Source organism: Bombina bombina, chromosome 2 (assembly GCF_027579735.1).
Source record: "Bombina bombina isolate aBomBom1 chromosome 2, aBomBom1.pri, whole genome shotgun sequence".
Lineage (NCBI taxonomy): Eukaryota > Metazoa > Chordata > Amphibia > Anura > Bombinatoridae > Bombina > Bombina bombina.
The window spans coordinates 843,222,463-843,247,655 of record NC_069500.1 but is presented as its reverse complement, the minus strand read 5'-3'; the positions used below and the strand labels follow the sequence as shown (position 1 = coordinate 843,247,655).

The 25,193-nt window shown below is 44.1% G+C and overlaps 3 pseudogenes; all 3 read right to left on the bottom strand.

The window, feature by feature from the left end:
• Nucleotides 1–4,901: 4,901 nt before the first annotated feature.
• On the bottom strand, nt 4,902–5,020 carry LOC128651056 (uncharacterized; annotated as a pseudogene).
• A 360-nt stretch (nt 5,021–5,380) lies between these two features.
• Nucleotides 5,381–5,498, bottom strand: LOC128651060 (uncharacterized; annotated as a pseudogene).
• Nucleotides 5,499–5,831: 333 nt separating this feature from the next.
• LOC128651082 (uncharacterized) lies at nt 5,832–5,950 on the bottom strand (annotated as a pseudogene).
• Nucleotides 5,951–25,193: the final 19,243 nt, after the last annotated feature.

Genomic DNA, 25,193 nt, shown 5'->3' with positions numbered 1-25,193 from the left:
TCTTTGCTTTGCAGGTCCTTTTTTCCTCGCAGCCATCTCCACCACCTCCCTGTAACGCATGTTCATTGAGAACATGGTTGTTGTTCAATAATAAAATTAATCCTCAAAAATACAACTTGCCTAATAATTCTGCACTCCCTGTATATATATATATATAATGTGTGTGTGTTTGTGTGAATGTTTTTTTTCATGATAGAGCATGGAATTTAACTTTCAATTATTCACATTATTTTAAAGTACTTTCTGATGTACTAGTTCCTAATGAGTATGTACAAGAGGTTACGCCATGTTTGTTTTAAATTACATGGGGACGGGAATAGGTGGGCGGGTGGACTATAGGAGGGATAGGGTTCACCTAGAGATATCTTTATTACTGATATTAGGAATTCTACAGTAACCCGCCTATAAGCAGGTTGTGGTTGATTAGTGCGACCTCGCTAAATGCGGAGAGCAATATGTCTTTAGACCGCTGCTTCATAACTGCTGTTTCTGACGAGTCTGAAGATTTGCCAGAAACACGGGCCCACAAGCTCCATACAGAGCTTAATAAATGGGCCTCTATATCTCATTTTCTCCAGCCTTAAATTGTGACCTCTTGTCACAAATAATTTTAATGAAATAAATGGGCCTTGAATATTCTATTATATAAAAGGCCAAGTGTGTTTGTCCGAAGCTGTCATGCGCAGTAGAGACAGCACGAGGACAAACACACCTGGCCTAACCTGACATGCTGTTGCAATGAAAGTTGGCGTGGCCGGACGGGAGTGTGGGCGTGGCCGGACGGGAACAAGGGTGTGGTCAGGGTGTGCGGTGGGGGCGTGGCCGGGCGTGGTCAGCGTGAGAGAAGGGAGAGAAATAGAAAGAGAGGGGGAGAGACAAAAAGAGATAGGAAAGAGAGGGGAAAGTGCAGAAAAGAGGGGGAGAGAGAGCAAAATAGAGGGGAAAGAGCAAAAGAGAGGGGAAAGAGCAAAATAGAGGGAAAAGAGAGAAAAAGAGAGGGGAGAGAGAGCAAAAGAGGTGGGAGAGACAGCAATAAAGAGGGGGAGAGAGAGAAAAAGAAAGGGGGGAGAGAGAGCAATAGAGAGGGGGAGAGAGAGAGCAAAAGAGAGGGATGGAGATAGAGAGCAAAAGAGAGGGGGGAGAGAGGGGAGAGAGAGAGCAAAAGAGAGGGGGAAAGAGAGAGCAAAAGAGAGAGATGGAGAGAGAGAGCAAAACAAAAGGAGAGACAGAGCAAAATAGAGGGGGGAGAGAGAGAGCGCAAAAGAGAGGGGGAGAGAGCGCAAAAGAGAGGGGGAGAGAGCGCAAAAGAGAGGGGTAGAGAGAGAGAGCAAAAGAGAGGGGTAGAGAGAGAGAGCAAAAGAGAGGGGGAGCGAGAGAGCAAAAGAGAGGGGGAGAGAGAGCAAAAGAGAGGGGGAGAGAGCAAAAGAGAGGGGGAGAGAGGTAGCAAAAGAGAGTGGGGAGAGAGAGCGCAAAAGAGAGGGGGGGAGAGAGGGGGAGAGAGACGCAAAAGAGAGGTGGGAGAGAGAGCGCAAAAGAGAGGGGGGAGAGAGAGAGCGCAAAAGAGAGGGGGAGAGAGCGCAAAAGAGAGGGGTAGAGAGAGAGAGCAAAAGAGAGGGGTAGAGAGAGAGAGCAAAAGAGAGGGGGAGAGAGAGCAAAAGAGAGGGGGAGAGAGGGAGCAAAAGAGAGAGGGGAGAGAGAGCGCAAAAGAGAGGGGGAGAGAGGGGGAGAGAGACGCAAAAGAGAGGGGGGAGAGAGAGAGCACAAAAGAGAGGGGGAGTGAGAGAGCGCAAAAGAGAGGGATGGAGATAGAGAGCAAAAGAGAGGGGGGAGAGAGGGGAGAGAGAGAGCAAAAGAGAGGGGGAAAGAGAGAGCAAAAGAGAGAGATGGAGAGAGAGAGCAAAACAAAAGGAGAGACAGAGCAAAATAGAGGGGGGAGAGAGAGAGCGCAAAAGAGAGGGGGAGAGAGCGCAAAAGAGAGGGGGAGAGAGCGCAAAAGAGAGGGGTAGAGAGAGAGAGCAAAAGAGAGGGGTAGAGAGAGAGAGCAAAAGAGAGGGGGAGCGAGAGAGCAAAAGAGAGGGGGAGAGAGAGCAAAAGAGAGGGGAGAGAGCAAAAGAGAGGGGGAGAGAGGTAGCAAAAGAGAGTGGGGAGAGAGAGCGCAAAAGAGAGGGGGGAGAGAGGGGGAGAGAGACGCAAAAGAGAGGTGGGAGAGAGAGCGCAAAAGAGAGGGGGGGAGAGAGAGAGCGCAAAAGAGAGGGGGAGAGAGAGAGCGCAAAAGAGAGGGGGAGAGAGCGCAAAAGAGAGGGGTAGAGAGAGAGAGCAAAAGAGAGGGGTAGAGAGAGAGAGCAAAAGAGAGGGGGAGAGAGAGCAAAAGAGAGGGGGAGAGAGGGAGCAAAAGAGAGAGGGGAGAGAGAGCGCAAAAGAGAGGGGGGGAGAGAGGGGGAGAGAGACGCAAAAGAGAGGGGGGAGAGAGAGAGCACAAAAGAGAGGGGGAGTGAGAGAGCGCAAAAGAGAGGGGGGAGAGAGAGAGCACAAAAGAGAGGGGGAGAGAGAGCGCAAAAGAGAGGGGAGAGAGAGCGCAAAAGAGAGGGGGAGAAAGAGAGCGCAAAAGAGAGGGGGAGCGAGAGAGCAAAAGAGAGGGGGAGAGAGGGAGCAAAAGAGAGAGGGAGAGAGAGCTCAACAGAGAGGGGGAGAGAGGGCAAAAGAGAGGGGGAGAGAGACGCAAAAGAGAAGGGGGAGAGAGAGCGCAAAAGAGAGGGGGCGAGAGAGAGCACAAAAGAGAGGGGGGAGAGAGCACAAAAGAGAGGGGGAGAGAGAGAGCGCAAAAGAGAGGGGGAGAGAGAGAGCACAAAAGAGAGGGGTAGAGAGAGCGCGCACAAGAGAGTGGGAGAGAGAGCGCAAAAGTGAGAATGCAAAAGAGAAGGGGGAGAGAGAACGTAAAAAAGAGGTGGTAGAGAGAGCGCAAAAGAGATGGGAAGAGCAAAAGAGAGGGGGGTGAGAAAGAAAATGAAAGGGGAGAGAGAGCAAAAGAGAGGTGGAGAGAGAGCAAAATAGAGGGGGAGAGAGGGAGCAACAGAGAAAAGGAGAAAGAGAGAGCAAAATAGAGGGGGAGAGAGGGCAAAAGAGGGAGAGAGAGCACAAAAGAGAGGGGGAGAGAGAGCAAAAGAGAGGGGGGAGAGAGAGAGCAAAAGAGAGGGGGGAGAGAGAGCAAAATAGAGGGGGGAGAGAGAGAGCAAAAGAGAGGTGGAGCGAGAGAGAGCAAAAGAGAGGTGGAGCGAGAGAGAACGCAAAAGAGAGGGGGAGAGAGTGCAAAAGAGAGGGGGAGAGAGCGCAAAAGAGAGGGGGAGAGAGAGAGCAAGGGGTGGGACCGATGTACTGCAAAAAATGGCCCGTGTGAACAGGCTTTAGGACTAGTAGTTATATAAAGTCGTTTTTTTTTTAGATTGTTCCCCAGAACTGCACTCCATACTCAAGGTGAGTATTTGTGTGTTTAATACCCATAAATGTATATGTGGCCCTTAAAGGAATCGGAAAGTCTAAATTAAACCTGCATGATTCTGATAGAGCATGTAATTTTTAGACACTTTTACATTCACTTCTATTTTCAAATGTGCTTTGTTCTCTTGGTACCCCTTGTTGAAAAGGAATACGCACATATTCTACACTAGTGGGCGCTGCTGCTAATTGGTGCCTGCACACAATTGTCTTTTGTAATTGGCTGACTAGATGTGCTCATTTTGCTGCCAGTAGGACAATGCTGTTCATTTAGCAAAGGATAACAAGAGAATGAAGCAAATGTGATAATGGAAGTAAGTTGGAAAGTTGTTTAAAATTGTATGTTCTATCCAAATCATGAAAGAATATTTGGGGATTTCGTGTCCCTTTAAGGCATCTAAACAGGGCCGGATTGGCTGGCCTGGATGCCAGAACTTTTCCTGGTGGGCCGCTGCAGTGCAGGACCACATCATTTGGTAACCAGCTGAGCAAAGGGAAACCACATAGCGAGGTTTATGCGCATAGCGCATAATTTTGCTCAGTTCCTGGCATACAAGTTTAGTGGCTGCAGGTAGGGGTGCAGATCTGGGGCCTCATCAGCAGCACTGCCTGTATGAGGGAAGTAACTCTTAGCTGAATGAAAAGAGGGAGCCACTCCAGGCCATGTAGCAAAATAATCTATTTTTTAAAAAAATTTATTTATTTTTCTAGTAATCCTGCCTAATTTTATGTTGCAATAATAAAATGTGTGTGTGTGACTGTGCGGTGTCTAGGGCACACTACCCAACCCGTGCTGCCTGTCTCCCCCCCTCTCTATGGTACCTGCAGATTTCCCCCTGTGGTGCATGGATCCCCCTCTCTATGGTGTCTGTAGTCCTACCCTGTGGTGCAGAGATCCCCCTCTCTATGGTGTCTGTAGCGCTCCCCTGCAAAAAATTCTAGCTGCAGACTGGAGCTCTGCTTTAGACAGGAAACATGTGACCTCCACTCAAAGTTTTTTTTTTAATCAACTTTAATGTAACAAACAACAGGATACTGTAGTTATGGCGGTAGGCATTTTCAGCTTGTACCCAGCGTGAATTAAGCTTGCTCATGCCTTCATTCACATCATTGTAAGCAATGGAAGAGCTAAAATGGGGTTAACATTTTGACCGTAAATGAATAAATAAAAAATACCAGTACAGGCCCAGAATAACTCGCTGACCCATGACAAAAAGTATACACGGATAAGGTTACCTGACTTTCTGTCTGTCTGCCTGCCAGTCTGTCTGTCTGTACAAAAGATAATTATCTTTATTTCAAATTGACGTGTTTTTTAAGGAATTGCAAGATACAGTTGTTTCAATGAATATCGCCACTTTCAGGAGATATTATACATGCATAGTTGTTTTAAAAAAATCAAAGAATAAAGCCTACCACACTCGGTGTACCCAGGCGGTCACGCATCCAGGTACTGTTTGGGCCTGACCCTGCTTAACTTCCGAGATCAGACAGGATTGGGTGAATTCAGAGTAGTATGGCGGTAGGCATTTTCTGTTTGTACCCAGCGTGAATTAAGCTTGCTCATGCCTTCATTCACAGCTTTGTAAGCAATGGAAGAGCTAATACAGGGTTAAAATTTTTGACCGCAAATGAATAAATAAAAAATGGCAGTACAGGCCCAGAATAACTCGCTGACCCATGACAAAAAGTATACACTGATAAGGATTCCTGCCTCTCTGTCTGTCTGCCTGCCTGCCAGTCTGTCTGTCTTTACAAAAAATAGAATTATCTTTATTTCAAATTGACGTGTTTTTTAAGGAATTGCAAGATACAGTTGTTTCAATGAATATCCCCACTTTCAGGAGATATTACGCATGCATAGTTGTTTTAAAAAAATCAAAGAAAAAGCCTACTGCACTCTGTGTGCACAGGAAGTCACCCATCCAGGTACTGTCCGGCCTGACCCTGCTTAACTTCCAAGATCAGACGGGATTGGGTGCATTTAGTGTAGTATGGCGGTAGGCATTTTCTGTTTGTACCAAGCGTAAATTAAGCTTGCTCATGCCTTCATTCACAGCATTGTAAGCAGTGGAAGAGCTAAAATGGGGATAACATTTTAACCGCAATCGAATAAATAAAAAATGCCAGTACAGGCCCAGAATAAACTCGCTGTCCCATGACAAAAAGGCCTCTCTGTCTGCCTGCCTGCCAGTCTGTTTGTCTTTACAAAAGATAATTATATTTATTTCAAATGGACGTGTTTTTTAAGGAATTGCAAGATACAATTGTTTCAATGAATATCGCCACTTTCAGGAGATATTACTCATGCATAGTTGTTTTAACAAATCAAAGAAAAGAGCCTACCGGACTCAGTTTTCCCAGGCAGTCACACATCCAGGTAATGTCTGGGCCTGACCCTGGTTAATTTCCGAGATCAGACAGGATCGGGTGCATTCAGAGTAGTATGGCGGTAGGCGTACCCAGCGTGAATTAAGCTTGCTCATGCCTTCATTCACAGCATTGTAAGCAGTGGAGCAGCTAAAATGGGGAAAAAAGTTTGACCGCAAACGAATAAATAAAAAATGCCAGTACAGGCCCAGAATAACTTGCTGTCCCATGACAAAAAGTATGCACTGATAAGGTTATACGTGCCTCTCTGTCTGTCTGCCTGCCTTCCAGTCTGTCTGTCTTTACAAAAGATAATTATCTTTATTTCAAATTGACGTGTTTTTTAAGGAATTGCAATGTCTATCTACCTGTAAACCACAATCCCCCACCGCAAAACCTAATAAAGTGTTTAACACCTAAACCGCCGCTCCCGGACCCCACCGCCACCTACATTAAATGTATTACCCCCTAATCTAACCCCCCTACACCGCCGCCACCTATATTAAATATATTAACCCCTAATCTAATCCCCCTACACCCCCCCCACCTATATTAAATATATTAACCCCTAATCTAATCCCCCTACACGGCCCGCCACCTATATTAAATGTATTACCCCCCTAATCTGACCCCCCTACACTGCCGCCACCTATATTAAAAATATTAACCCCTAATCTAATCCCCCTACACCGCCGCCACCTATATTATATGTATTACCCCCTAAAATGACCCCCCTACACCGCCGTCACCTATATTATATGTATTACCCCCTAATCTGACCACTCTATACTGCCGCCACCTATATTAACTATATTAACCCCTAATCTGAGCCCCCTACACCGCCGCCACCTATATGAACCCCTAATCTGAGCCCCCTACACCGCCGCCACCTATATTAACTATATTACCCCCTAAACCTAAGTCTAACCCTTAAACCCCCTAACTTATTATTATTATTTCAATAAATCTAAATAATATTAATATTATTAACTAAATTATTCCTATTTAAAACTAAATACTTACCTTTAAAATAAAACCCTAAGGCCTAGATTTAGAGTTTGGCGGTAGCCGTGAAAACCAGCGTTAGAGGCTCCTAACGCTGGTTTTAGACTACCTCCGGTATTTGGAGTCACTCAAAAAAGGGTCTAACGCTCACTTTTCAGCCGCGACTTTTCCATACCGCAGATCCCCTTACGTAAATTGCGTATCCTATCTTTTCAATGGGATTTTTCTAACTCCGGTATTTAGAGTCGTGGCTGAAGTGAGCGTTAGAAATCTAACGACAAAACTCCAGCCGCAGAAAAAAGTCAGTAGTTAAGAGCTTTCTGGGCTAACGCCGGTTCATAGAGCTCTTAACTACTGTACTCTAAAGTACACTAACACCCATAAACTACCTATGTACCCCTAAACCGAGGTCCCCCCACATTGCTGCAACTCGATTAAATTTTTTTAACCCCTAATCTGCCGACCGCCACCTACGTTATCCTTATGTACCCCTAATCTGCTGCCCCTAACACCGCCAACCCCTATATTATATTTATTAACCCCTAATCTGCCCCCCACAACGTCGCCGCCAGCTACCTACACTTATTAACCCCTAATCTGCCGTCCGCACGCCGCCGCCAGCTACATTATCCCTATGTACCCCTAATCTGCTGCCCTAACATCGCCAACCCCTATATTATATTTATTAACCCCTAACCTGCCCCCCACAACGTCGCCGCCACCTACCTACAATAATTAACCCCTAATCTGCCGACCGCAAAGAGCCGCCAGCTACATTATAGCTATGTACCCCTAATCTGCTGCCCCTAACACCGCCAACCCCTATATTATATTTATTAACCCCTAACCTGCCCTCCCTAACATCGCCGACACCTAACTTCAATTATTAACCCCTAATCTGCCGACCGAATCTCGCCGCTATTCTAATAAATGTATTAACCCCTAAAGCTAAGTCTAACCCTAACACTAACACCCCCCTAAGTTAAATATAATTTACATCTAACGAAATTAATTATCTCTTATTAAATAAATTATTCCTATTTAAAGCTAAATACTTACCTGTAAAATAAATCCTAATATAGCTACACTATAAATTATAATTATATTATAGCTATTTTAGGATTAATATTTATTTTACAGGTAACTTTGTAATTATTTTAACCAGGTACAATAGCTATTAAATAGTTAATAACTATTTAATAGTTACCTAGTTAAAATAATAACAAAATTACCTGTAAAATAAATCCTAACCTAAGTTAAAATTAAACCTAACACTACACTATCATTAAATTAATTAAATAAAATATCTACAATTACCTACAATTAAACCTAACACTACACTATCAATACATTAATTAAATACAATATCTACAAATAACTACAATGAAATAATTAAGGTAGGAATATACTGATTGGCTGATGGAATCAGCCAATCAGAATCAAGATCAATCCGATTGGCTGATCCAATCAGCCAATCAGATTGAGCTCACATTCTATTGGCTGATAAAAACAGCCAATAGAATGCGAGCTCAATCTGATTGGCTGATTAAATCATCCAATCGGATTGAACTTGATTCTGATTGGCTGATTCCATCAGCCAATCAGAATATTCCTACCTTAATTCCGATTGGCTGATAGAATCCTATCAGCCAATTGGAATTCGAGGGACGCCATCTTGGATGACGTCCCTTAAAGGAACCGTCATTCTTCAGTTGGACGTCGCCGGATGAAGATGGGTCCGCGGTGGAGGTCTTCAGGATAGAGCCGGTCCTCATCGGATGAAGATAGAAGATGCCGCTTGGAAGATGATGGTTGCCGGTCCGGATCTACTCTTCTTCCCGGATAGGATGAAGACTTTAGAGCTTCTTCTGGACCTCTTCAGCCGCCGGAAGATAGATCGCCAGCCCCCCGCTTGGCTTGGATGAAGATTTTGGAGCCAGGACGGATCGGTGAACCTGGTATGGTGAAGACAAGGTAGGATGATCTTCAGGGGCTTAGTGTTAGGTTTATTTAAGGGGGGTTTGGGTTAGATTAGGGGTATGTGGGTGGTGGGTTGTAATGTTGGGGGGGGGGGTATTGTATGTTTTTTTTTACAGGCAAAAGAGCTGAACTTCTTGGGGCATGCCCCGCAAAGGGCCCTGTTCAGGGCTGGTAAGGTAAAAGAGCTTTGAACTTTAGTAATTTAGAATAGGGTAGGGCATTTTTTATTTTGGGGGGCTTTGTTATTTTATTAGGGGGCTTAGAGTAGGTGTAATTAGTTTAAAATTGTTGTAAGATTTTCCTTATGTTTGCAAATATTTTTTTTATTTTTTGTAACTTAGTTCTTTTTTATTTTTTGTACTTTAGTTAGTTTATTTCATTGTAGTTATGTGTAGATATTGTATTTAATTAATGTATTGATAGTGTAGTGTTAGGTTTAATTGTAACTTAGGTTAGGATTTATTTTACAGGTAATTTTGTTATTATTTTAACTAGGTAACTATTAAATAGTTATTTAACATGGTTAAAATAATTACAAAGTTACCTGTAAAATAAATATAAATCCTAAAATAGCTATAATATAATTATAATTTATAGTGTAGCTATATTAGGGTTTATTTTACAGGTAAGTATTTAGCTTTAAATAGGAATAATTTATTTAATAAGAGATAATTAATTTCGTTAGATGTAAATTATATTTAACTTAGGGGGGGGTGTTAGTGTTAGGGTTAGACTTAGCTTTAGGGGTTAATACATTTATTAGAATAGCGGTGAGCTCCAGTCGGCAGATTAGGGGTTAATAATTGAAGTTAGGTGTCGGTGATGTTAGGGAGGGCAGATTAGGGGTTAATACTATTTATTATAGGGTTAGTGAGGCGGATTAGGGGTTAATAACTTTATTATAGTAGCGCTCAGGTCCGGTCGGCAGATTAGGGGTTAATAAGTGTAGGCAGGTGGAGGCGACGTTGTGGGGGGCAGATTAGGGGTTAATAAATATAATATAGGGGTCGGCGATGTTAGGGCAGCAGATTAGGGGTACATAGGGATAATGTAAGTAGCGGCGGTTTACGGAGCGGCAGATTAGGGGTTAATAATAATATGCAGGGGTGGCGATAGCGGGGGCGGCAGATTAGGGGTTAATAAGTGTAAGGTTAGGGGTGTTTAGACTCGGGGTACATGTTAGAGTTTTAGGTGCAGACGTAGGAAGTGTTTCCGCATAGCAAACAATGGGGCTGCGTTAGGAGCTGAACGCGGCTTTTTTGCAGGTGTTAGGTTTTTTTTCAGCTCAAACAGCCCCATTGTTTCCTATGGGGGAATCGTGCACAAGCACGTTTTTGAGGCTGGCCGCGTCCGTAAGCAAATCTGGTATCGAGAGTTGAAGCTGCGTTAAATATGCTCTACGCTTCTTTTTTGGAGCCTAACGCAGCCTTTATGTGGACTCTCAATACCAGAGTTATTTTTATGGTGTGGCCAAAAAAAGCCAGCGTTAGCTACGCGGGTCCTTACCGACAAAACTCTAAATCTAGCCGTAAGATAGCTACAATATAATTAATAATTACATTGTAGCTATTTTAAGGTTTATATTTATTTTACAAGTAACTTTGTATTTATTTTAACTAGGTACAATAACTATTAAATAGTTAATAACTATTTAATAGCTACCTAGTTAAAATAATTACAAAATTACATGTAAAATAAATCCTAACCTAAGTTACAAATACACCTAACACTACACTATCATTAAATTAATTAAATAAACTACAATTATATAAACTAAAATACAATTAAATAAACTAAACTAAATTACAAAAACAAACAAACAAACACTAAATAACAAAAAATAAAAAAATATTACAAGCATTTTAAGCTAATTACACCTAATCTAAACCCCCTAATAAAAAAAAGCCCCCCAAAATAATAAAATTTCCCTACCCTAAACTAAATTACAAAGTAATCAGCTCTATTACCAGCCCTTAAAAGGGCCTTTTGCGGGGCATTGCCCTAAAGTAAAAGAACAACCCCCCCCCACATTACAACCCACCACCCACACACCCCTACTCTAAAACCCACCCGATCCCCCCGTTAAAAAAACCTAAGTCTAACCCCCAAGTGGTCCTTACCTGTCCTGAAGACCGGCGGAGAAGGTCCTGTTCCAGGCGGAGAAGTCTTCTTCCAAGCGGCGACCTCTTCTTCTTCCAGGATCCAGCTGGCACGGAGCGGAGGAGTTGAAGACCGATGACCGCGGAGCTGAAGACCGTCGACTCTGGAACTGAAGACTAGCCATGCTGGAACTGAAGATCGGCGACGCTGGAACTGAAGACTTCGGAGCCATGGAGCGTGGAGGATCCTCTTCATACGATCTCCGCCGTACACTGAATAGGAATTCAAGGTACGCGATTAAAAATGGCGTCCCTTGAATTCCTATTGGCTGATTTGAGCCTTCAAATTCAAATCAGTCAATCGGATGAGAGCTACTGTAATTCTATTGGCTGATTTGAATAGCCAATAGAATAATAGCTACTGTAATTTCCGGATTACTCCTTTGAATACTACATTGTTTATTACCCCCTAACTTAACCCCAGTTAAAATACACTGAAATAAAATGACAAATATATTAATTACCTTAAAAAAATAATACAAAATTCCAAAAATAAAAAAACCTAATATTACAAAATATGACAAGCAGAAGGAAATCTTGGTAACTATTGTGTGATTGGAGGAAGGTAGAATGGGAATCTAGAAGAGGGGGTCAGCTTGGAGGGAAAAAATAGGGGTTAGGAATGGAGGAGCAGTCTGGCTAGAGATGAAAAACTGCATACCCAATCAGACTACACCACCCAATTCATTTCCTGCCTTAGCCCAGCATGACTACTCCCACAGCAACAAATTTTAACTCCACTAGCCCCTCTTTTTTCCTAATGAGCCCTCTCATTCCAGGCTCCACACCATCACATTTTTATCCTGCTTCCTAACTCAGTTCCTCCTGCTTCTATCCGGTCTACTCAAACACCTCTTCCTTCTGGATGCACATTCTATTCTCCCTTCCTACCCAACCCCCCCCAGACTACTCCCGCCCTTAACCGACCCACTCCGACGTCACCTAGCCAGACTATTGCCCCACATTCCCACCCCACTTCCAAATCCACATCCTTTCTTCCCTAATCACACACCACCCAGACTTCTCCCACCCTTGCCGCACATCCATATACTAATCCCATCATGTTTTGCATATCACAGGATCATATTCCAGAATAATCCCATACCCACTTCAGCACACTACTTTCAGGAGAACTACTAGCACATTATTTCCAGGAGAATCACTGGAAGTCGCTCTGTAAGTACTGTTTGCAGTGTGGATTTGAACCACTGACTGAGTGCTTTCTAGCACAATAACTTATCCCAGCAGCTACCTAGCAACTAACTGTGATACGACATTGGAAATAATATGTACTTTCGTTTTTTATACCAGCTCACAGATCTATGGTGGCTTAGTGGGTTAAAAAGCAACCTTGTAAGCAACCTTGTAAACACACGGCTGAGAGTGTTAGTCCTGCTGGGGGAACAGGGCTATTGTAGTGTATTGCATTCTAGGGACATATCACACCTAGATAAATAATCATTTTATTTCCTGAAAGCAACTCACTGCTTATATACTATCGCTTCAAATATTGGTCTAAAAGTAGAAAAACAATGGATGCAGATCCTGTCTTCCTTTGGCATTGCAAACCATTGTGGCTCAAGTACTTATATACTTTTACTTGCTTTAATGTTCTAAATTGGTCAAAGTAATGGGTAAAAGCCCTGCAAACTCCTGACAGGGTGTGCCATTGTGGTTGATTGGTTTCTTCTTACAAGCCAGTGGTTGTGGGTTTGATTCCAGCTATTGGTGCTAGACCATGGCCTGTTTTATTTAAGACTACCCATTGCTTGTATGTTAAAAAAGGTCAAACAATGAAAAGGACATTTGTGCGTTGATGCAATAAGGGTAAAAAAACAAAACAAAACAAAAGATCCTCTGGCACTGTGTTGTGCAAATGGAGTTTTTTTGTTTATTTGTTTTTATTAAAGCTAGAAGAATGTCTTTGGGTGGCAAAGCTAGGGTGCGCTATAATCCGTAAAGGGATAGGAAAGTCAAAATGAAGCGTACATGATTCTGATAGAGCTTGTCATTTTAATAGACTTTTAAATTCACTTCTATTTTCAAATGTGCTTTGTTCTCTTGGTACCCCTTGTTGAAAAGGAATACGCACATATTCTACACTAGTGGGCGCTGCTGCTAATTGGTGCCTGCACACAATTGTCTTTTGTAATTGGCTGACTAGATGTGTTCATCTTGCTGCCAGTAGTGCAATGCGGTTCCTTCAGCAAAGGTTTTCAAGAGAACAAAACAAATTTGATAATGGACAGCTTGTTATCAAATGTGACCAGAAGGACATGCAACGTAAGAAATGGAAGCTGTAGCCAAGTTCAAACTCACAACCGTTGGATTGTGACGCAGTTGTCCTAACCACTGAGCCGCAACAACCCCAAAGATTGAGGGCTTGCTGGGCCAGTATCAATTATTTTGCTGCTTTTAATCCAGCAATGCAATAAACGGTAAATACAGTAAGTAGCAAAGAGTCCAGTTGACTAAAAGAAAAAAAGACATTTGCTAAAATACAATTCCACTACTAAACTACCAACTGTAGACAGGCAGATCACCATGCAGAAACATAATTTATGCTTACCTGATAAATTTATTTCTCTTGTGGTGTATCCAGTCCACGGATCATCCATTACTTGTGGGATATTCTCCTTCCCAACAGGAAGTTGCAAGAGGACACCTACAGCAGAGCTGTCAATATAGCTCCTCCCCTAACTGCCATATCCAGTCATTCGACCGAAGACAAGCAAGAGAAAGGAGAAACCATAGGGTGCAGTGGTGACTGTAGTTTAAAGTTAAAAAATACCTGCCTTAAAATGACAGGGCGGGCCGTGGACTGGATACACCACAAGAGAAATACATTTATCAGGTAAGCATAAATTATGTTTTCTCTTGTAAGGTGTATCCAGTCCACGGATCATCCATTACTTGTGGGATACCAATACCAAAGCTAAAGTACACGGATGAAGGGAGGGACAAGGCAGGTACTTAAACGGAAGGTACCACTGCCTGTAAAACCTTTCTCCCGGGACTTCCGGTTGGCGGTGCTGCAAGATGGCCACTGAAAGACAGAGCTCCAAGTAAATTCTCTACTTTTTTGAGCATAGCTGTGGCTACACTCTACGCCATCCTATCCTCCTTGGCAGTTTAGGTGCCCGGAAACTTTTGTGGATCAGACATTCCAACGTCTGGCCTCCGTGAAGTCAATTAACAAGTTTGAAGCAGTTTGGCGGTTAATCTGTAAAGCAGCACACTACCAAGATGGCGCGCAGTCTTAATGACCTAACCCTACTACTTCTACCGCTACTTGATGGGCTACAACACTCACTTGAGAACTTAATACGGGAAGCCCGGTCTTCCAAGGGTTTGCTTGTTAAAGATGACGCTTCTTGCGTGCCCGAAACTAGTTATGACTGTACTGGTTTCGATTGTGAGTTCCCCCCCACATCTACCCCCTGTGATAACACCATTGCAGAAAGAGCGAAAATAGCACTAGAAGACGGAAGAAACTCAGCGGAGAAAATCGACCCCGCGCTGTATTATACTGAGCAGAATGCAGCGGCACCGGGGAACCTTCCCTGACACTGCACATTAACAACGGGGAGAACTGTGTACACGATAAGGCTATGGAAGGGAATGAAGATCATGCCTCTATTCTGCCGGACTGGGACACACTACATACCGACAGACCGCGATGGCACTTTCTGTGTGCAGTTCCAGAGACGGACCTTGTCTTGCTCCCTCCATGTCTAAAACAAGCGGACATGTGGCCTAGCACTCCTGCACAATATGATCCAGAAAGAGTCGCCAACATCACTTTCAACTCAGCAATGGCGGAGGATGTATCTCTCAGCTCCTTACACTTGTGTCTCATTGTATATGGGGCCTTACAAGAGGTAGATATTGTTAAAATAATGCCGGCACACGTTGCCATCAAATCCCCGCTGCACAGATCTGTTCAACTGGAGGGGAGACTCACAAAGGGGAAACACGATATGGACTGGCTGAAATCACTCCGTTATGGTATCCGCAAGATACCCCGCTGTTGGAAGCAGTGTAAGATCCATTTTGCTAGGGGTATTGGCTAAACAATAAACCTTTCCTCTGTCTCAGCATAATCAAACCCCGCTACCTCAAACAAGGAGATTCATATGTAGCGATGCATAATGCTAATATCATTTAATTTCAGTGAATATGAATGCTGCTATAAAACTCCAATACTGCTTATCTTTATAATTAAATATGCATACTCAATGGACTTTACATATAAGTTGAACATGCCAGACTGCCTGATTTTACATATTTGTTTTAGATTTGTTTGTTTTTTCCTTTTCTTTCTTTTTTCTCCCTCCCTTTCCTTTGATGTATGCTGTTAGCTTAACTTACCTAGCTCATGATTGCTATGAGAAAGAAATGTGTATGTGTTCTTATCACTTTAATGTTATAACTCTGCTATCTACCCAGTAGAAACCACACTAAGCAGCCTGCCCATATCCTAATTATATCTACCAAGAATTAATTGTCATTGCGGACGGACAGGTAGCATCACGGCAGTTACATTATTCATAATGGCTTATTTTTTGATTTGTTGGTGTTGTTCTAATTTTATATACCTGCTTGATTAGAGTTATGAAACTTGAAACCCCCTGGTTCCTTCCCCTTTAGCCAAAAACTCAGTCAGGTTTTGTATCAGTTCTGGTAGATTTGGCTATCCCCTGTCTGCTTGACTGCTTGTGTTTTATGTTTTGTGTAACAGTCTGGGAGGTCGCTGTAATTAGTCAGTACCCTGAGAAGGGGCCACTAAACCACAACTATACTGCAGATCTAATAGGATTCTATCCCCTGATTGGCAACAAGGGTGAGGAGGGTTATGAGGACAATGCTGCTCTGTTTCACTGTTTGGTTGTGTGTTAAGGTTGTTTGGTCATTTGTTATGTTTGTCTTTGTCGTTCAGTTTTGTTATGTTTTGATTTTGCCCTCGCTGAGATAGCTTTCAAGTTACGCCACCATCCTACCACTATACCTACACTGGTCAACTACTAACTTAACTGTCTGAGGGGTTGGCACCGTTTGTAAGACCTGCAAAACTATCGTGACCGCTGTTATGGTTATTTTGTTATTGGTCATGTCTGTCTATGTCTTTGTTGTTTTACTTTGTTTTTGCTCTGCCCTTGCTGAGATAGCTTGCAAGCCACGCCATCATCTTATCACTATAACCGCACTTGTTAATGCGATGACAAGAAGGTTGACAACATTGGATACCGCTCTTTGGCCCACTACTGTGCTAACTCCTTTGATAATTCTGCATAACACACACTCAAATATCCCATCTGCTTGATTGTATTCCATTATATATTTAACCTTATACAGCGTCTAGACTGAGCACACAATCTCTACATTTAAATTACGATAACATCCACTCAGCTAGCAGGGCTAAAGCCTTTTTGTCACGTTTTATTTTGGTTTTGTTTTGTCTATGTTTCTGTTTATTGTTGTTTAGTTCAGTTATGTTAGAAAAAACAGAAAAATCCCAATTCTGTGTACAAATACCTCTCGAGTGAAAATTATTGATTTCTTAGTACTGTACAAGGAAAGCATACCAACAGGACTTATCTTTATGTCTATACTCACTAAAATGTGCCTGTTTTTCCACCCTTTTCACTCAATGTATGATACTAAGCCCTGCGTGGCGCAATTACGTGTACTGTTTTGTGATCCTGTATACAGTGTTGGATATAAATACATTTTTTTTAAAAAAAAAACCTTTCTCCCAAAAATAGCCTCCGAAGAAGCAAAAGTATCAAATTTGTAGAATTTTGAAAAAGTATGAAGCAAAGACCAAGTCGCCGCCTTGCAAATCTGTTCAACAGAAGCCTCATTTTTAAAGGCCCATGTGGAAGCCACAGCTCTAGTAGAATGAGCTGTAATCCTCTCAGGAGGCTGCTGGCCAGCAGTCTCATAAGCTAAGCATATTATACTTCTTAGCCAAAGTGAAAGAGAAGTTGCCGAAGCCCTTTGGCCTTTCCTCTGTGCAGAGTAAACAACAAACAAAGCAGATGTTTGACGAAAAACTTTAGTAGCTTGTAAATAATACTTTAAAGCACGAACCACGTCAAGATTGTGTAATAGACGTTCCTTCTTTGAAGAAGGATTAGGACACAATGATGGAGCAACATCACCTGATTGATATTCTTATTAGACACCACCTTAGGTAAAAACCCAGGTTTGGTACGCAAGACTACCTTATCTGCATGGAAGATCAGATAAGGGGAATCACATTGGCCTAGATTTAGAGTTGGGCGGTAGCCGTCAAAACCAGCGTTAGAGGCTCCTAACGCTGGTTTTTACCGCCCTCTGGTATTTGGAGCCAGTCATTAAAGGGTCTAACGCTCAATTTACAGCCGCGACTTTTCCATACCGCAGATCCCCTTACGTCAATTGCGTATCCTAACTTTTCAATGGGATCTTTCTAACGCTGGTATTTAGAGTCGTGGCTGAAGTGAGCGTTAGAATTCTAACGACAAAACTCCAGCCGCAGAAAAAAGTCAGTAGTTAAGAGCTTTCTGGGCTAACGCCGGTTCATAAAGCTCTTAACTACTGTGCTCTAAAGTACACTAACACCCATAAACTACCTATGTACCCCTAAACCGAGGTCCCCCCACATTGCCGCCACTCTATTAAAATATTTTAACCCCTAATCTGCCGACCGCACACCGCTGCCACCTACATTATCCCTATGAACCCCTAATCTGCTGCCCCTAACACCGCCGACCCCTATATTATATTTATTAACCCCTAATCTGCCCCCCTCAATGTCACCTCCACCTGCCTACACTTATTAACCCCTAATCTGCCGAGCGGACCGCACCGCTACTATAATAAAGTTATTAACCCCTAATCCGCCTCACTCCCGCCTCAATAAGCCTATAATAAATAGTATTAACCCCTTATCTGCCCTCCCTAACATCGCCGACACCTAACTTCAATTATTAACCCCTAATCTGCCGACTGAATCTCGCCGCTACTGTAATAAATGGATTAACCCCTAAAGCTAAGTCTAACCCTAACACTAACACCCCCCTAAGTTAAATATAATTTAAATCTAACGAAATAAATTAACTCTTATTAAATAAATTATTCCTATTTAAAGCTAAATACTTACCTGTAAAATAAACCCTAATATAGCTACAATATAAATTATAATTATATTATAGCTATTTTAGGATTTATATTTATTTTACAGGTAACTTTGTATTTATTTTAACCAGGTACAATAGCTATTAAATAGTTAATAACTATTTAATAGCTAAAATAGTTAAAATAATTACAAAATCACCTGTAAAATAAATCCTAACCTAAGTTACAATTAAACCTAACACTACACTATCAATAAATTAATTAAATACAATACCTACAATTATCTACAATTAAACCTAACACTACACTATCAATAAATTAATTAAATACAATATCTACAAATAAATACAATGAAATAAACTAACTAAAGTACAAAAAATAAAAAAGAACTAAGTTACAAAAAATAAAAAAATATTTACAAACATTAGAAAAATATTAAAACAATTTTAAACTAATTACACCTACTCTAAGCCCCCTAATAAAATAACAAAGCCCCCCAAAATAAAAAAAATGCCCTACCCTATTCTAAATTAAAAAAGTTTAAAGCTCTTTTACCTTACCAGCCCTGAACAGGGCCCTTTGCGGGGCATGCCCCAAAGAATTCAGCTCTTTTGCCTGTAAAAAAACCCCACATACAATACCCCCCCCCAACATTACAACCCACCACCCACATACCCCTAATCTAACCCAAACCCCCCTTAAATAAACCTAACACTAAGCCCCTGAAGATCTTCCTACCTTATCTTCACCATACCAGGTTCACCGATCCGTCCTCGGAAGTCTTGATCCAAGCCTCGGAAGTGTTGATCCAAGCCCAAGCGGGGGGCTGAAGAGTGACGTCCATCCTCGGGCTGAAGTCTGGATCCAAGCGGCGACTGAAGAAATCCATCATCGGGCTGAAGTCGGAAGTCCATCATCGGGAAATTAGATTTGGATGGTTGAAAGGACCCTGATGTAGAAGGTCCTGTCTCAGCGGCAGAGTCCATGGTGGAAAGGATGACATGTCCACCAGATCTGCATACCAAGTCCTGCGTGGCCACGCAGGTGCTATCAAGATCACCGATGCTCTCTCCTGCTTGATTTTGGCAATCAGACGAGGGAGCAGAGGAAATGGTGGAAACACATAAGCCAGGTTGAAGGACCAAGGTGCTGCTAGAGCATCTATCAGCGTTGCCTTGGGGTCCCTGGACCTGGATCCATAACAAGGAAGTTTGGCGTTCTGGCGAGACATCATGAGATCCAGTTCTGGTTTGCCCCAACGATGAATCAATTGTGCAAACACCTCCGGATGGAGTTCCCACTCCCCCGGATGAAAAGTCTGACGACTTAGAAAATCCGCCTCCCAGTTCTCTACACCTGGGATATGGATAGCTGATAGGTGGCAAGAGTGAATCTCTGCCCAGCAAATTTTCTTTGAGACTTCCAACATCGCCAGGGAACTCCTTGTTCCCCCTTGATGATTGATGTAAGCCACAGTCGTGATGTTGTCCGACTGAAATCTGATGAACCTCATTGTCGCTAGCTGAGGCCATGCCTGAAGAGCATTGAATATCGCTCTTAGTTCCAGAATATTTATCGGAAGGAGTGACTCCTCCTGAGTCCATGATCCCTGAGCCTTCAGGGAGTTCCTGGTCTCTTGATCCAGATTTAGTAGAGGGGACAAATCTGTGTAATCCCCATTCCACTGACAGAGCATGCAGAGTTGCAGCGGTTTGAGATGTAGGCGGGCAAATGGCACTATGTCCATTGCCGCTACCATTAAGCCGATTACTTCCATACACTGAGCCACCGAAGGGCGAGAAGTGGAATAAAGAACACGGCAGGAATTTAGAAGTTTTGATAACCTGGACTCTGTCAGGTAAATTTTCATTTCTACAGAATCCATTAGAGTTCCCAGAAAGGAGACTCTTGTGAGAGGGGATAGAGAACTCTTTTCTTCGTTCACCTTCCACCCATGCGACCTCAGAAATGCCAGAACTATGTCCGTATGAGACTTGGCAATTTGAAAATCTGATGCCTGTATCAGAATGTCGTCTAAATAAGGGCCTTAGGACCGCCAGAAGTGACCCCAGAACCTTCGTAAAGATTCCTGGGGCTGTAGCTAACCCAAAGGGAAGAGCTACAAACTGGTAATGCCTGTCTATGAAGGCAAACCTGAGAAACCGATGATGATCTTTGTGTATCGGAATGTGAAGATAAGCATCCTTTAAATCCACTGTAGTCATGTATTGACCCTCCAGGATCATAGGAAGGATGGTACGAATAGTCTCCATCTTGAATGATGGGACTCTGAGGAATTTGTTTAAAATCTTGAGATCCAAGATTGGTCTGAAGGTTGCCTCTTTTTTGGGAACCACAAACAGATTTGAATAAAATTCCTGTCCCTGTTCCTCCTTTGGAACTGGATGGATCACTCCCATAACTAGGAGGTCTTGAACACAATGTAAAAATGCCTCTCTCTTTATCTGGTTTGCAGATAATTGTGAAAGGTGAAATCTCCCTTTTGGAGGAGAAGCTTTGAAGTCCAGAAGATATCCCTGGGATACAATTTCCAACGCCCAGGGATCCTGGACATCTCTTGCCCAAGCCTGGGCGAAGAGAGAAAGTCTGCCCCCTACTAGATCCGTTACCGGATAGGGGGCTAATCCTTCATGCTGTCTTAGAGGCAGCAGCAGGCTTTTTGGCCTGCTTACCTTTGGTCCAGGTCTGGTTAGGTCTCCAGACCGACTTGGACTGGGCAAAAGTTCCCTCTTGTTTTGCATTAGAGGAAGTTGATGCTGCACTCGCCTTGAAGTTTCGAAAGGCACGAAAATTAGTCTGTTTGGCCCTTGATTTGGACCTATCCTGAGGAAGAGCATGACCTTTTCCTCCAGTGATATCAGAAATTATCTCCTTCAAACCAGGCCCGAATAGGGTTTGCCACTTGAAGGGAATATTAAGCAGCTTAGACTTTGAAGTAACGTCAGCTGACCATGATTTAAGCCATAGCGCCCTGCGCGCCTGAATAGCAAAACCAGAATTCTTAGCCGTTAGTTTAGTCAAATGAACAATGGCACCAGAAACAAAAGAATTGGCTAGCTTAAGTGCTCTAAGCTTGTCAAGTATGTCATCCAATGGGGTCTCTACCTGTAAAGACTCTTCCAGAGACTCAAACCAGAAAGCCGCAGCAGCAGTGACAGGGGCAATGCATGCAAGGGGCTGTAGAATAAAACCTTGTTGAATAAACATTTTCTTAAGGTAACCCTCTAACTTTTTATCCATTGGATCTGAGAAAGCACAACTGTCCTCGACAGGGATAGTAGTACGCTTAGCTAGGGTAGAAACTGCTCCCTCCACCTTAGGGACCATTTGCCATAAGTCCCGTGTGGTGGCATCTATTGGAAACATTTTCTTAAAAATAGGAGGGGGAGAGAACGGCACACCTGGTCTATCCCATTCCTTAGTAATAATTTCTGTAAACCTTCTAGGTATTGGAAAAACATCAGTGCACACCGGCACTGCATAGTATTTATCCAATCTACACAATTTCTCTGGCACTGCAATTGTATCACAGTCATTCAGAGCAGCTAAAACCTCCCTGAGTAACACGCGGAGGTGTTCAAGCTTAAATTTAAATGTTGACATATCAGAATCAGGTTGAATCCTCTTCCCTGAGTCAGAAAAATCACCCACAGAAAGAAGCTCTCCTTCCTCAGCTTCTGCATATTGTGAGGGGGTATCAGACATAGTTACTAAAGCGTCAGTATGCTCTGTATTTCTTCTAACTCCAGAGCTGTCTCGCTTTCCTCGTAACCCAGGTAGTCTGGATAATACCGCTGCCAGGGTATTATCCATGACTGCCGCCATGTCTTGTAAAGTAAACGCCATGGGCGCACTAGATGTACTTGGCGCCATTTGAGCGTGTGTCCCTTGAGCGGGAGTCAAAGGGTCTGACACGTGGGGAGAGTTAGTCGGCATAACTTCCCCCTCGTCAGATTCCTCTGGTGATAAATTTTTTAAAGACAGAATATGGTCTTTATTACTTAAAGTGAAATCAGTACATTTGGTACACATTCTAAGAGGGGGTTCCACCATGGCTTCTAAACATGGCTTCTCTTTTGCGCTCTCTCTCCCCCTCTCTTTTGTGCTCTCTCTCTCTCCCCCTCTCTTTTGCGCTCTCTCTCTCCCCCATCTTTTTTGCGCTCTCTCTCTCCCCATCTCTTTTCCGCTCTCTCTCTCTCTCTCTCTCTCTCCCCCATCTCTTTTGCGCTCTCTCTCTCTCTCCCATCTCTTTTGTGCTCTCTCTCTCTCCCCCTCTCTTTTGCGCTCTCTCTCTCCCTCTCTCTTTTGCACTCTCTCTCTCCCCTCTCTCTTTTGCGCTCTCTCTCCCCCCTCTCTTTTGCGCTATCTCTCTCCCCCTCTCCTTTGCACTCTCTCTCTCCCCCCTCTCTTTTGCGCTCTCTCTCCCCCCTCTCTTTTGCTCTCTCTCTCCCCTTCTCTTTTGAGCTCTCTCTCTCCCCCCTCTCTTTTGAGCTCTCTCTCTCCCCCTCTCTTTTGCGCTCTCTCTCTCCCCCTCTCTTTTGCGCTCTCCACCCCCTCTCTTTTGCCCTCTCTCCCTCCTCTCTTTTGCTCTCTCTCTCCCCCTTTCTTTTGAGCTCTCTCTCTCCCCCCCTCTCTTTTGAGCTCTCTCTCTCCCCCTCTCTTTTGCGCTCTCTCCCCCTCTCTTTTGTGCTCTGTCCCCGTCTCTTTTGTGCTCTCTCTCCCCCCTCTCTTTTGTGCTCTCTCTCCCCCTCTCTTTGCACTCTCTCTCTCCCCCTCTCTTTTGCGCTCTCTCTCTCCCCCATCTCTTTGCGCTCTCTCTCCCCCTCTCTTTTGCGCGCTCTCTCTCCCCCTCTTTTTTGCACTCTCTCTCTCCCCCCTCTCTTTTGCGCTCTCTCTCCCCCCTCTCTTTTGCTCTCTCTCTCCCCCTCTCTTTTGAGCTCTCTCTCTCCCCCTCTCTTTTGAGCTCTCTCTCTCCCCCTCTCTTTTGTGCTCTCTCTCTCCCCCTCTCTTTTGCGCTCTCCACCCCCTCTCTTTTGCCCTCTCGCCATCCTCTCTTCTGCTCTCTCTCCCCCTTTCTTTTGAGCTCTCTCTCTCCCCCCTCTCTTTTGAGCTCTCTCTCTCCCCCCCTCTCTTTTGCGCTCTCTCCCCCTCTCTTTTGCGCTCTCTCTCTCTCCGACTCTCTTTTTGTGCTCTCTCCTCCCCCCCCTCTCTTTTGCGCTCTCTCTCCCCCTCTCTTTTGCGCTCTCTCTCCCCCTCTCTTTTGCGCTCTCTCTCTCCCCCATCTCTTTGCACTCTCACTCTCTCCCCCATCTCTTTTGCGCTCTCTACCCCCTCTCTTTGTGCTCTCTCCCCCCCTCTCTTTTGCGCTCTCTCTCCCCCCTCTCTTTTGTGCTCTCTCTCCCCCCTCTCTTTTGTGCTCTCTCTCCCCCTCTCTTTTGCGCTCTCTCCCCCCTCTCTTTTGCGCTCTCTCTCTACACCTCTCTTTTGCGCTCTCTCTCCACCCCTCTCTTTTGCGCTCTCTGTCCCCTCTCTTTTGCGCTCTCTCTCCCCCTTCTCTTTTGCGCTCTTCCCCCACTTCTCTTTTGCGCTCTCTCTTCCCTCCCTCTCTTTTGCTCTCTTTCTGCCCACCTCTCTTTTGCGCTCTCTCCCGCTCTCTCTTTTGCGCTTTCTCCCCCCTCTCTTTTGTTTTTTCTCTCCCCCTCTCATTTTTGCTGTCTCTCTCCCTTTTGCTGTCTCTCTCTCCCCTCTCTTTTGCTGTCTCTCTCCCCTTCTCTCTTTTGCTATCTCTTTCCCCCTCTCTTTTGCTGTCTCTCTCCCCCCTCTATTTTGCTGTCTCTCTCCCCCTCTCTCTTTTGCTGTCTCTCTCCACCCTCTCTTTTGCTGTCAATCTCCCCCCTCTCTCTTTTGCTGTCTCTCTCCCCCTCTCTTTTGCTGTCTCTCTCCCCCCTCTATTTTGCGGTCTCTCTCCCCCTCTCTTTTGCTGTCTCTCTCCCCCTCTCTTTTGCTGTCTCTCTCCCCTTCTCTCTTTTGCTGTTTCTCTCCCCCCTCTCTTTTGCTGTCTCTCCCCCTCTCTCTCTCTCCCCCCTCTCTCTCCCTCCCCCCCTCTCTCTCCCTCCCCCCTCTCTCTCTCCCTCTCTCTCTCTCTCTCTCCCCTCTCTCTTTCCCTATCTATCTCTCTCCGCTCTCTTTCTTTCTCCCCTCTATCGCACGACTGCACCCACCCACGCCCCTCTCGCGGCTATTAACGCATGATCACGCCCCCTTCACGCCGACCATGCCCCTGCTCACACCCGGCCACGCCCACTTCTGCCGCAGCTGCAGATAAGCTAGGGACTCAAAGGACAGGTGTGTTTTTCCTTGTGCTGTCTCTACTGCGCATGACAGCTTCGGACAAACAAACACACTTGGCCTTTTATTATATAGGATGATGAAAATAATGGTATTAATTTAATGCAGAGAAAACGGTATATAATTTGTGGGTACAGTAAATGATTAAGAGGAAAATTACTGCTAAACTCAAACACTGCAGAAAACTAAAAAACATAAATTATGCTTACCTGATAATTTTATTTTCATCGTGGGGAGGACAGTCCATGCCATCATTCATTACTTGTGAGACATTAGAACTTGGCCACCAGGAGGAGGCAAAGACACCCCAGCCAAAGGCTTAAATACCTCCCCCCACTTCCCCTATTCCCCAGTCATTCTGCCGAGGGAACCAGGAACAGTTAGAGAAATATCAGGGTATAAACGGTGCCAGAAGAAAAAAACAAAATTTAGGTCCGGCAACTGGAGAAACGGGCGGGAACTGTGGACTCTCCTCCCCACGATGGAAATGAAATTATCAGGGAAGCATAAATTATGTTTTCCATCTAAAGGGGAGGAGAGTCCACAGCATCATTTATTATTTGTAGGAAACAAATACCCACGCTCTAGAGGAGACTGAATGATACACGGGAGGGTAGAAAGGGAGGCGGACCCTAACATAAGGGCATCACAGCCTGCAAATCCTTTCTCCCAAAAGCAGCTTCTGATGAAGCAAAA